The 14,325-nt window shown below is 35.5% G+C and overlaps 1 protein-coding gene across 4 annotated transcripts in view; it reads right to left on the bottom strand.

Annotated features, from left to right (window-relative positions):
- CAMSAP1 (calmodulin regulated spectrin associated protein 1) overlaps positions 1-14,325 on the bottom strand; it is a 119,097-nt gene that overhangs the window by 46,706 nt on the left and 58,066 nt on the right. The gene's annotated exons all lie outside the window — the stretch shown is intronic.

The following is a 14,325-nucleotide window of genomic DNA, read 5'->3' as shown; positions in this document are numbered from 1 at the left end:
GACTTAAATATAAGATCAACATACTTCAGGACAACCTTGCCCTGTGTATACTCCAGAAACTTACTTCTACTTCTCTGTTCCACTCTGGGAGGCTAGAATGGGGAAGGCACGGTGAAGAATTAGGCTTAATTTGTCAGTCAGAAGCATACAAAGCTACAAGATAAAATCCAATTATCTAATGATATAAACACATTTCAATTCACCTTGCCACTGTGTTCTTCAGAGACTTCCATATCTGCTTCCCTGCATGCTAGGCTTTCTGGCCCCAACCCACAATTAAAAGAGAAAGCCTTCATTTACATAGCATACACAAGGACAAGCTCTTCATAAATATTAGGAAATTGAGGCTTCCAAAAAGATGGTAGTGTTGGCAGTTATCTGTATAATATCTCAAAAAAAGAAAAAGAAATTGGCCAAATACATTACTAAAACGGCAGTAATAAGATGAGACGCAATCTCTGCCCCTGAAATGTAAAGCCTTCTAAAATGACAACAGAAACCTAGGTAAACAGACCTAATGGTCCTGCTTGTGATGAACCTAGCACACACCATTTTGATCTTGTTCACTGTGATCCTGGTGGTTTCTATCCTGTCCCCTCTTGGTAATGACCAAGTCTGACACCCACTCCCTGCCACCCCCATTCCTACCTCCTAGAGGAAAACACTAAAACGTCAAGAAGCAGTGGTCAACTTGTTGGGAGGAGGAGGTAACAACAGGGCAAATACAGCATTCAGGGATCTAATCTATCCTATCCAAATTCCAACATGAAGAGGTCACTGAAAGATACCAGTTCCAGTGGTCTAGGAAGGATTAAAATGGAAGCACTAAATAGGGAAAGGCCCAAATAGTGATAGAAATCTACCTGGAACAGAAAAAAAATATGTAAGAAACAAGAACAAGAGAGGCCTACCCCCAAAACCAATAAAACAGTGAATGCAAAGAAAGACAGAAAAATTAGCAAGTAAAAACTAGAAAAAATTCTCAAGACAATGAATAAAATGTTAGGCAAGAAAGGAAAGGGAATAAAAAACCATCAATAAAAAATAAAGTAAAAATCACAAAACAGTACATAAGAGAAAATGTTTTAAATTAGAAGTAAATAAACCGAAAAACAAAAGGACTAAAGAATTGCTAAATAACACTAAAAGCTAGTTCTCTGAAAAGAAAAAAAATCAAAAAACTCTTCACTAACTTGATTAAAAAGGAGGGGAAAAAAATCACTTTTTATTTTGATAATTTCAGCAAGGTAAAATCCCAAAGAAAATTTTTTTTAAATTATCATGACTTACTATACACAAACATTTTAGCAAAACTAAGATTTCAAAATAAATGGAGGAATATCTATAAAAAATATAAGATAGCCAAATAAACAATAGGGAATATAAACAATGTAATTTCAAAAAATAAACAGAAGAAAGAAATCAAACTAACTGTAAAGGAACTTTGTTGTTCAATCTTTTTTTCAGTCATGTCCAACTCTTTGTGACCCTATTTGGGATTTTCTTGGCAAAAATACTGCAGTGGTTTGCCATTTCCTTCTCCAACTCATTTTATTAATGAGGAACCTGAAGCAAACAGGGTTAAGTGACTTGCCCAGGGCCACGGGGCTAGTAAGTGTCCAAGGCCATATTTGAAGTTATGAAGTGGAGTCATCCTGACTCCAGGCCCAGCATGCCATCTACTACATCATCTAGCTGCCCAATAACAGAACTACCAAAGGGAAAAAACCCTGGTCATAGAAGATCTCCAGATGAATTTTATTAAATGTTTAAAGAACTAAACCTATTCTACTCAAATCATTCCCAAAAATTGAGAAAGCACTCTTACCAAAATTCTTTTATGGGAAAAATTTACCCAAACCAGAGAATAAAAGAGGACTATAAGCCAATGTCACTAATAAATATTAACTGCAAAATTTTTAAATAAAATCTTGAGAAAGAGATATTAGCAATATATCCAAAAACTATTCAATATGATGAAGCTGAATTTCTAGCAGGTACACAAGGATGATTTAACAGGAAAATAATTAACATAATTATGTTAAAAAAGAAAAATATCCCAAATCACATTATTTTTGATAAATACAGAAAGTTTTTAAAAACATTCACTTACGCTAAAAACAAAATACAAAGATAGAAGAGCCATTTGTAAAAATGATAAAAAGTACGTAACTAAAACCCAAAGCTAGCATTATTTGCAATGAGCAAACACTAAAATCTTTCCCATAATACAAAAGTAAAGCAAAGGTGCCTAGTTTTCACCAAAGTTGTCTGACACCATTCTAGAATGTTAGCAATAACAATAAGAGAAAGAAGGCATAAAAAAAAGGCATATGTGTATCAGCAAAGAGGAAACAAAAGTCAATATATAAAATATCTCAATATGTGAATTGGTCCAGCCGTTCTAAAAAAAGGAATTTAGAATTATGCCCAAAATATCACTAAATTATAAATACTTTCGATTCAGCAATACCACTAAATATGCCCCAAAGAAAAGAAGACCGATGTGTGCAAATATTTACAACTACAGCATCTTTTTGTTGTAGCAATAGACAGGAAACAAAGGGGGTTCCCATCAATTGGAAACAACTGAAAAAAATTTTGGTACATACTAAGAAAGGAAGCAAGGAAGGAAAGAGGTATTTTACCCACTTTGTGCAAAACACTGTGCTAAGCACTTTACAATTACTACCTTGTTTAATTCTCCCAACAACATTGGGGGACAGGCGCTATTATCAATTACCATTTTACAGTTACGAAAATTGAAGCCGAGTTTAACAAGGTAACACAGCTAAGCTTAGACACGTGTCTAAGGCTGGCTGGATTTGAACTCAGGTGTTCCTGGGATCAGAAGAACAATGTACACAAGAACAACAATACTACACACAAAAAAAAAACAACTTGGAAAGACTTAAAAATTTTTGTTCAATGTAGTGACCAACAACTCCAGAGGACTGATGATGAAACATATTACAACCTCCTGACAGAGGAATGACAGATTCAAGGAGGTGAAAATGAGACACACGTTTTTGGACACGACAGATGTGTGGATTTGTTTTGCTCAATTATGATTATCAGCTATTTCACCTGCACCTATACTTCTCCACCCCCTTCTAGCTATACACAAAGCAGAGGCCTAACACCCTACAATTCCATCCCCACCCAACACAAACTCCCTAGTGATAATAGCCTGCCTGAATTCATTATTCAATGATTAACATACTCCCATTTGGTCATATCCCAGTCGGTCTGAACCTCTAACTGTCACTGTTCAAATCTTGCTCTCTATCTCCCCACTGCCAGCACCCTTATTACTATCAACTTCAACTTCCTACTCCAAAGCTACCCACTCTCCTTCTACTGTGCTTTCTGGAATGCCTGCTCCAAAAGTAACAAACTTTAAAAAACAAAAACAAAAAACAACAAAAAAAATATTTTTCTTCCTCACTCCTTTTATATTCTTGCACTTACTGAGAACTGGGTCTATCCTAATGACAAAGCTACCCTGGCCACCCTTAATAGCAATGACTATACTTTCACTCATACCCCCTGGTCCTAGTAGAGGAGTTGGAATACCCCTTGCTTTCCCGAATGCCATTTCTAAGCTCTCCCTCTACCACCATCACTCACCTTTCTTCTATTGAGGTTCATTCAATCTATGTTTATCATTCAATCAAGATTCTGGTAGCTACTGAGTTTCAAGACACTCTCCCCCTCCCCCCCTTCTTTAATGAGTTCAGAGTCTGGCTCACTGTCTCTATCCTCCTCAATTCCTGCCTAATACTAAGGGACTTCAACATACATGTAAATATTCCCTCAAACACCTTAACTTCACAGTTCTTCAAGTTACTCAATTCTCATGACCTATTGTACCTCCGCTGCATGTCAGCTAAAGACAGATGGATGGTCATACCCTTGATTTTCCAGCACCCACAAGTGTTCCACTTCCAATTTCACAAACCCTGAAATTCCTTTATCTGATCATAATTCATTGTTATTACAGATATGCCTCTGCTTTGAAAGCCCTAAACCTGTTCTTGGTCCTCACCATGACCTCCAATTTTTCCTATTCTCAGTTCTTTCCCAAACCACCCCCATCACTCTAACTACAATCTCTTCCTTTCCCCATTTTTGATCCTTTGGTAAACCAGTTTGATTCTACACTACCCTCTTCTCTCAAGTACCTTGCCCCCTTATGTTATCAAAAATCTTGCCCTGCTAAGCCTCAGCCTTGGATTAGTCCTACAATCTACAAGTAGGTGGCACCAGCGGATTGAGCACTGGGCCTTGAGACAGAAGACCCAAATTCAGCTTCAGATACTCATTAACTATTTGACCCTGAGCATGTCATTTAATATCTGTCTGCCTCAGTCTCATCTGTAAAATGGGGATAACACCACCTACCCCACATGGTTTATAAGAGGATCAAATGGGATAATATGTGTAAAGTGCTTGACACAGTGCCTGGTACATAATAAGCACTTAATAAATGCTTGTCCTCTTTCCCTTCATCACTCAAGCATGTGCTACTAAACAAAACTGGAGAAAAATACCCAAACCATGATGCCTGTATCCACTACAAATCTATGTTGCATACTCTCAATTAGGCAGCAAGACAACTCTTTTACACCTTCTTAATCTATTCACTCTCAACTCACCACACAGACTTTCCCAAAGCTTTTTATCCCTCCTCGAATCTGCCACAGCTCAGCTTCACCCCAATCCTGTCGGCTAAGAACTCATATTTCTCTGAAAAAATTGATTCCATTCCAAAAGAGCTCCTTGATTTCTCCAGTTCCTCATTTCACATCACTCAGATGCCTTCCGCAACTCTCTTCCCCTTTACCCATTTCACATGAAGGGGTGGTCCTTTTTGCTAAGGCAAACACCTACAAGCACAAGTGATCCCAATTCATCTCTCAAAAGATCTTTGCTTGCTCAATCCATCCCAGCTAGCTATCCTTCTGTATCATTCTCTCCCTTTCGTGACTCCTTGAGAAAGCCATCTATAATCAGTGCCCCCACTGCCTTTTCCTCTAACTCTCTTCTTAAAAATTTTTCAGTCTGGCTTTTGACCTCATCATTCAATTGAAATTGCTCATTCCAAAATTATCAATCTTCATCCTCCTGACCTTTCTGTAGCCTCTAACACTGTTAATCACTCTCTTCTCCCTGATATTGTCTTCTCTCTAGATTTTCATGACACTGTTCTCTCTCCTAGTTCTCTACTTAACCTACCTGACCACTCCTTGTCTATTTCCTTTGTTGGATTTTATGAGTATCTCCATAAGCTCTGTCCTAGGCTCTCATCTCTTCTCCCTCTCTACTATTTTGGTTGGTCTACTTATCAGTTCCCATGGATTCAATTATCATTTTTATGCTTATGAGTCGCAGATCTATTTATCCACTCCTGACCTGCTGTCTCATACCTCTAATTATCTACTGGACACCTCAAACTGAATATCCCATAAGTGTCTTGAACTCTACATATCCAAAACTGAATTTGTTATCGTGCCACCCCTCTCAAACCCTCATTTCCTATAACTGTCAAGAATGCCATCCCTATCCTCCCAGTCACTCAGGCTTGAAATGTGTCATCTTCAACTCCTCACTCTTCATCACTCCTCCCTATAGCAAATCAGGTATCAAGTCTAGTTATTTTACCTTCACAATATTTGTTGTATTAAGTTCCCTTATCTCCTTTGACACCACCACCACCCTGGTGCAGGCCTCAATCCCATCACATGCCTATACTGTTCAAACACTTCCTTCCTTCAAGTTTTTTCCCATTCCAGTTCATCCTCCACTCAGCTGTCAAAGTGATCATCTTACAGCACAGGTCTGACCATGTTACATAAAGTCACACCCATTCAATCAACTCCATTAACTCCCTATCACCTCCAGGATCAAATATAAAATTATCTATTTGACTTTTAAAGACCTTCATATCCTAACCCCTCCATATCTTTCTAGTCTTCTTTCACCTTATTCCTCTCCACATATTCTGTAATCTACTAACACTGGCCTCCTTTGCTGTTCCTCACACAAGATACTCCATCTCTAGACTTTGCATTTTCACAGGCTATCCCTCCATGCTTGGAATTCTCTCTTTCTTCAACTGTCTCCTATCCTCTTTGGCCTCCTTTAAGTATGAACTAAAATCTTGCCTTCTTCAAGAAGTCTTTCCTAATCTCCCTTAGTGACAATGACTTTCCCTCTTTGATTTTTTCTTTAATATGTTACATATAATAATATATGATATTTACATATAACATATTTTTTATATATACATATACACACAAACCACCCCATCCCAAAATCTACTTAAACAGACACTTCCCACTGACAGAGGAGAACAGAAGCCCATTTCTAACTACAAGGGTTAAAGCCCAAAAGTTCTAAGTATGCTCTCAAGAACTGGGTACCCTCATGGCTGGTTGCATGGAACAATGAGAAAGGTAATGCCAAGTTCAATGAATATCCCCAATAAGGCATCTAGCATGGACCACAGCTCAGCCTGAGCAATGGCTGTATAGATCTTTCCCTATGCAAGTAATCTCTCTGTAGTCTGGATTCAGATACCTTGGTTGGCACAGATTCATAATCAATTAGTTATTCAATGTAATAGCAATATAGCTTATAAGTTGAAAGTGATTATACTATTTAGTACAGGATCAATATAATGAATATGAACACAATATAAAATACTGGCTTGGAAAATCTGAGTAATTTTATGCACATATTAATGGTATTAAACAGGTATGTGACCTTATCCATTGGTAAGATGATAATGACCCCTGCCCTACTGAAATTCAAAGGGATCCCAGAAAGCTCAAATGAGCTCATATACACAAAAGCACTACGAAAAGTAGAAGCCACCTCTTTTGGTGGTAGCAAAGAATTGGAACCTGAGGAGATACGTATCAATTGAACAAGTTATGGTACATGATTGCGTGATGGAATGCTGTTATAAGACATGATGTAGTGGATGGTTTCCGAAAAACCTGGAAAGACTTATATGAATTGATGCAACGTCAAGTGAGCAAAACTAGGAGAATACTGTACACAGTAACAGCAATATTGTAACTGCAGTCAATTGTGAAACCCTTAGCTATTCTGATCAATTCAACGATCCAAGACAATTTCCTGAGGATTCATGAAAACTGCTATCTACCTCCAGAGAAAGACCTGATGAACTGAGTGCATTTTTTTCAACTTTATTTTTTTCTTTTCCTGCAACATGGCTAATGTGGAAATACATTTTGCGTGATTTCATATGTATAATGGACATCACATTTCTTGCCTTCTTAATGGGGAGAGAGGCAGATAATTTTGGAATGAAAATAATTTTTTTTAAATTGCTACCAAAAAAACAGATCAACAAATACTTCCGTTTAAAATTTTTTAAAAAGTATAAGTTATCATTAATATTGGTGGTGATATTTGCTGTCCTTACATTTATATACCTCTACTGAATGCCGTCTTCATAATAAAGGTATATGATTAATCTACCTTTTCCAAACATCCTTTGAACTGCAAATATAATTTTGAAATCAAAATTAAATACCAGCATCAAACCAAAAATTTATTACCTTAGCTTCTTCCTACAGCTAAATCTTAGCATTATTCCATAATATAATTAAGATTGCTTAGAATTCATGCCACTTGACAATAATTTAGGTTAAACAATATTATAACAAGGCCCAACCAATATTACCACTATTAAGACAACTTGAAAAAGTTCAAAAAGAACCTATCAACTGCCAAATTTCTATACTATAGGAAGTACTGCTATAGAACCTGCAAAAATAGTAACATAAAAAGTAGATCATTCTAAACATCCACAACTATACATACAATGAAAAGTAGTTATTTTTTAAAAAGCCAGGATGTTCTCCATCATTGAGAAAGAGGAAAATACAGTCTAAATAAACTTGAAGTCTGAAATTATAAAGAAATGTAATTTTTTCAAAACACACTATTCTAAGCATTTTAACAACATATTATCAAGTATTTACTACATGCCTTGAAGTAATTAAAAATCAAACTATCTATTAATTATAACTAAATATCCTCCTAAAAAGTTTGAAAATAGTTTCAAATAGGTTAAATATTCCCCTACAATCAAATTTAAAACTATTTGCTTTATGAAAGGCTTTTTGGATATACTTCAGAACAACCTCTTTCAGAATTCCACAGATTTGAAATGTTTTACTATATAAACATACAAACTTATTTTATAATTTGGATGTACAATGATCTAAGTTATTCTTTATCTAGTTGTCGTCTAATCTTTCTCACAGAATTACAGACATCATTTACTCTGAAAAGACAGCACAACTCAATGAAAAAATACTGAAGTAATTCTCACTAAAGCATAACTTACTGATATTCATTTAACTCAACGAAACTTTTTCATTTTCTTAAGATGATGCTTATTAAATAAAATTAATCGTTAGTTAGTAGCGTTTCAGACATCCTAACAAAGGGAAGTTAAAAAACGCAAGGCAGTCCTATCTTTAGGCAGAGGTGGGAGACAACAAAAGAAACAAGCAAGCTATATGTGACCTTTAGCAAGTCTCTTGTTCTATATGACAGCCCTCCCTCACTCAAATCAAAGTCAACTGCAAGTCATGTCATCATTTTCCTGATGTCACAGTCCTCTTCGAGAATGAAGGACAAACACAACAACAACATAATATTCTATATAAGCATCAGTTAGAATCCATCAATAAAATAAGGGGGCTGGACTACATATATTATTTCTAAAATCCCTTCCAGTTCCAAATGCTAGAAATTCCCCTAACAGTGCTGTTTTTAATAGCTTCTTCCCTTCCTCTATTTCTAGTCTTACAGATTCTCTAAAGCACCCAACTTTCCCCACAAAATAAGTAGTTGTGAGGTAAAGGAGAATAGCAGCCACACGTACATATGGACATTTGTATATTAGGAACTGCTTTTATTTGTTGACTGATCCAACCTATTTTCCTCTAATCTCTTAATTCAGAGTTGAAAAATTTTCAGATGTCACAATGTCCTATAGCATCTTATATTTTTAATACAACTCTTACCCCACTTCCAGAAGTGGGTAAAAGCGTACCTACAAAAGTATGCCATTTTTCTTATTCATGCTCACTCACATTCTAATATTGTGACAATGTACAAAAAAGTCTCAAGAAACAGAAATCAAGACTTAATGTAGACAGCAGTGGGGATCTTCCTAAAAACACCTTGGTTTTCTCAGCTACTGTGCATATATACCTGCTCCAGTCCCTGCTCCACACAGAGGAGACAGATGGATAAAGCAGAACAGGGGAGAAGGAAAGCAACTTCCTACCACAATTCTATATATGACCCAGGTAATGCCTTGACCAGATGTGTTCTCCTTCCTTTTTGGGTCTTTTCAAAGAATCCTTTAAGAACCTTTTGTATATTCAGTGACTATAATTTGGATCTCAACCTACAATTGGGAATCAATGTACTACAGTAACAGATTTCCTTTCTTTATTCCTTTTGATTTTCTTCTAGAAGCTGAATACTACGTCTGGCTCCCATTCCCCCAATAAATTAGCAGTCAAAAGCTATGAACAAATGTCAAAAGAATAATTACAAACTATAAATCACCATTTGAAAATGTCTCAAATCCCTAATTGTAAATTAAATGCAAATTAACACAACTCTGAGGTTTCACCTTACACCCTGTAAACTGGAAAAGGAAAAAAAAAACATAAAAGTCAATATACAAAGAGCTACAGGAAGACACACAGTACCAACATATTGGTAGCACTGTCTACAAGTCCAACTATTCTTGATGACAGTTTGAAACCATATAAGAAAAGTCACAATTACCTATATCCTGTGGATACAGCAAATGCACCATTGGGCATAAATTCTAAGAAAATCCAAAAAGAAAAAGATAGAAACAAAGATCCAGTATGTACCAAAATATCCATACCAACACACTTTGCAGTAACAAATAACTACAAAGTGTGTGACCACCAACTAATTTAACGGAGCATTACAGAGTAAAAGATTATAAATACAAGGAATTCAGAGAAACATGAGAAGATCTCTATGAACTGATGCAGAAGGAAGCAGAACCAAAAGAATAATTATTACCGTGACTACAACAACCACTAAAAGATCCCAAAGAACAAATAATGAAAAATACCACCATCTTCACGGCAGAGGTGGGGGAACTACAAGGAGAGAATGTTGTATACACAGGAGTCCTTGTCATCAGATATTATAGCCCTTTTGTGGGGCAGGGGCGGTTAAAAAAAAAGATTCAATCTGGAAGGAACAGAGTGGGTCTTTTTCTGAAATCACTATAATGTAAACACAAAACGTTTATCTGGCTCCTATATTAAAGGCTGTCTTCTAAATCCCACGCAAATCTTTAGAAAATGTGTTCTAAGTAAATCATGTCCTTTATCACAACAAAGAACTCACAACTATCCTACACAGCTACAATCTCCTTGAATTCACTCAACATATTTGCCATTCACACGAGCCCTAAAACACCTAGTCCATTAACCCCCTTCTGGTTACACTTAACCCTTTCTCTACCTTGCCTAGGCTATGATGAATCACTTCAATTCACTAAAACGCCCTTGTCTGCAGACCTTCCAACATGCTCTCTGCGCCTATTACCAACTACAGATGGCTCCCCAAGCATCTGTCTTCCCTGCTCCTGATCTAAGTCCACAAAGACTTGCAAGAGAAAGTCAAAGCATGGTCAGAACAGATCAGGCAGGCTTTGAAAGCCATACCCCCAAAGATTTTAAACTTTCACTTTCATACATGTAACTCAGAGTTACAAAATGTAACTAAAAGCTAGAAGAGACCCATATATGTAATTTAAGTTAGAGAATGCCCAAACTAGGGGAGATCTTACAGAAGCCACCTTGCTTTATCACAAAACAAATCTATGCATGACACAGAATAGAATTTTCTACCATTAAAAATAATATTTTCTAAAAAGTAATATAAAGAAGTATCCTTCTTTATACCACAAGCAGTTGCCTATCTTAGTGATACTAGTTCTAATTCTGTTTTCAGATCTGGCTCCCCAGAGTAAAGATGCCTTCCAAGTGTTGGGTTAGATTAGATAGCTGCTAAGGTCCCTTCCAAGTTCCAAATTTCGTGATTCTGTGAAATTCACACTCTCTGAGCTCTAACTCTAACCCTAATTATGCTGTGTCTGTAACAAACCTTTTATTCATTCTCTTACTGATCCTCTAACTAGCACACCTTCAGAGTGATCTCTTAGCACATGTACGTATATGCACGTGTATAAGAAATACTTACCCTTTTTGTGTCATGGACTGCTTTGGCAGCCTGGTAAAGGCAATAAATACCTTCTCAGAATACTGTTTTTAGCAGTAGAAAATAAAAAACAGAGGATTACAAAGGGAGCCAATTATAATGAAATACAATTATCAAAGTATTAAGAAAACGAATGTGCAATATTATAATAATAGCACTTATACTGGACCTACGACATGTCAGGCACTGTGTTATGGACTTCACAAATAAATCTCTGAGGATCTCATTTGATCCTCACAAGAACTCTGGAAGGTAGGTGTTATTAACACCGTTTTACAGATGAGAAAACTGAGGCAAAAAGAAGTAACTTGCCTAAAGTCACACAGCTAGTATGTATCTGAAGTTCAATTTGAACTCAAGTATTCCTGACTTTGGGTCCCGACCTCAGGTGGCAGAGATACTCTGAAATCCAAGGTATTCAAGAATCCCTGTCTGAAAGGGCAATTTTGTTTTCAAAATCACCTCAACAGGGATGAAATGTCAGAGATTAAATGTAAAGTTTTGTAACCTCAAGCAAATTATTTAACCAAACTGGGTCTGTTTCCTCATGTGTAAAATGAGGGAAATGGATTAGCTTCAATTCTAAGATTCTACACTAATTATCAATTTTGAATTTGGTTATCTATTAAGTTTGATAAGACATGTGCAGAAAATATAATGCTATTAAAATATGAATAGTACAAAATTTAAATCAGAAGGTAAAAGTCCATTAAAATAAATTATATTTTAAGTTATACCTTTTCCTCCACCCTATAAATGTCAATGTTTTCCAGTTTTCAGGTTTTAGCAATTCCTAAAGCAATAGTTTTCAACATCTCCAATGTTACCTTTAAACAGAGTTATCCCAAAAGTCTTGATGCAGTTTTAGTCGTCTATTAAAGCTAGTAAAGCTCAAACTGCACTAAGACTTTAGGGACACCCTATTAGGTACACAGCATAAAGCTAATATCAAAAAGACTTAGGAGACTTAACAAAAGGAAAAAGAGAGTGAAAAAATTCAGGCAAAACACAAAAGTAAAAACAAATAAAGGAACAACAAGATTTACTTCTCCTAGCTATGGCATTAACAGTGAACAAAAACTAGATGAAATGTTTCAGTAAAACCATATGCTAGAGAGGCTAATCCAAGGCATTAGAAATGGCAGAGTTCCATTGTAGTCCTAACTATTTACTACAAATGACAGATGCACTGGTTAGCAGAATGGTACACAGGAATGATGACAACACAAGAGATTTAAAAAAAAAAAAAGAGTGCCTCAAGTCTTCCCATAGAATTTCAACATACTTTCAACTAAACGGCAAATAAGACAGCTTAAAGAATATTGTTTGATGTCATTTCTCTACTGCATAATTTTCTAACAACATATTTAAGTAACCTTTGTTATATACATATAAAACGGTATCAACAAAGCCCTTATGATTAAAAAAAAATGTCCCAATTCAAAGGTCCAAATCTAAGCGGTATAGAGAACTTAAAAAGCTAAGGATTATTTTCACAGACTACAAAAAAAAAATAAACTTTTTCAAAGAAATCTACAGGATACTATGAAAGGCTTCCCCCAATCATTCACTCAAACAACTGAACTCTAAACTTGCCAGCAATCTCACATACCAAGATAAGCAGTAAACTAATATGCAATACATAATATAATTCATATTGTACCCTAAAATTCTGTTTATCATCAGTTTGAATTAGCCTCCCCCAATTTATAAAATTGTAAAAAAAAATATTCAATTTTACCAACTCCCTCTCCCAAATATAATTATTGTTGACTTTAAGTCCATTTGTTGAAAGATTTCTTAACAAGCACAAATGAATGAAAAAACAATACAATGTGCGTAATACTCCTAGAAATAAGGTTACCGCCAAATGACATCAGTCTCATACTACCAGAAATATGGCAATTTAATCTAAGATTGTAAGGCAAGTCTCTATGCGCCTTCAAATATAGCTCAGATTTCTATTTTCATTCACTTAACAAATATTTATTAAGTGATTACTGCATGCATCCAATCCTTTCAGTTTATAACCAACTGCAAATATCTACCTTTTAGTAAGTTCAAAATACATCAGCTTTAAGAATGTCTTATTAAATAAGTTAGCAAGTATTTAAGTAATATCTGATAATGGAAATAAAATTATACACATTAACCCAAGAAATAATAAAAGAAGTGATTGTACATATTATTCATTACTGAAATCCTGACAAATTCCTATGTTAAGTGCTAACACTAAACAAAAACTAAAATTAAAATTCACTCTGCAGAAGGAATTGGGAGAAAAATGAGTGGAAGAGGTTTTTCAAACAAGTATTTAAGTTTGCATGACATCTCCAGAGTTCTCAGTTAAGTACTGAAATGTATTAGGTCATAAAGATTCATGTGCAAGGGAAACAAACCATTTTCCCCATCTCTAATCTAATAAATTGAGTCACTTTCAGTAGCTATAAAACAAACAGTATTTAAAAACAGCAAATAATGAAGGCATTTTGAAACAAAATAGGGCATATATGTATTTAATCCCTACAACTTACAAAACATGTTTGTCCTCATGACTAATAAGTGTAGCTGTTATTCAAGATCTCAACTCCAACTGCTGAAATACTGTCACATACAGAATGCCAGTTCATCAAGTTTTCAAAACTAGATTATACTTTTTAAGGAAATTCCACACTTACATTCTTAGTATTAAAGAGGGAATATTTTTACTAAGGCAAAAATATTTTCCAAAAAACCTAAGGAGGACTGACACTGAGTCATAAAATTCTGTATATTGGGGTGCAGGGCAGGAGGGAAGGTCTATTGATTTGTGCTTGTTCAGAAATCTTTTTTCAACAGATGAATTTAAACTCAACAGTGTTATGTTTGGGAAAGGGAGTTGGTGACCTATGATTTCTTAAGTGTATAAACTTCCTCCATCACTACAGATGAGTAACTCTTCTATAACTTACAGTCTTGAGTTGCCTAAAGCACTGACAAATTAAATGACCTGTTCCT

This window comes from Trichosurus vulpecula, chromosome 3 (genome assembly GCF_011100635.1).
Source record: "Trichosurus vulpecula isolate mTriVul1 chromosome 3, mTriVul1.pri, whole genome shotgun sequence".
NCBI lineage: Eukaryota > Metazoa > Chordata > Mammalia > Diprotodontia > Phalangeridae > Trichosurus > Trichosurus vulpecula.
This window is presented reverse-complemented; position numbering and strand designations above follow the sequence as displayed.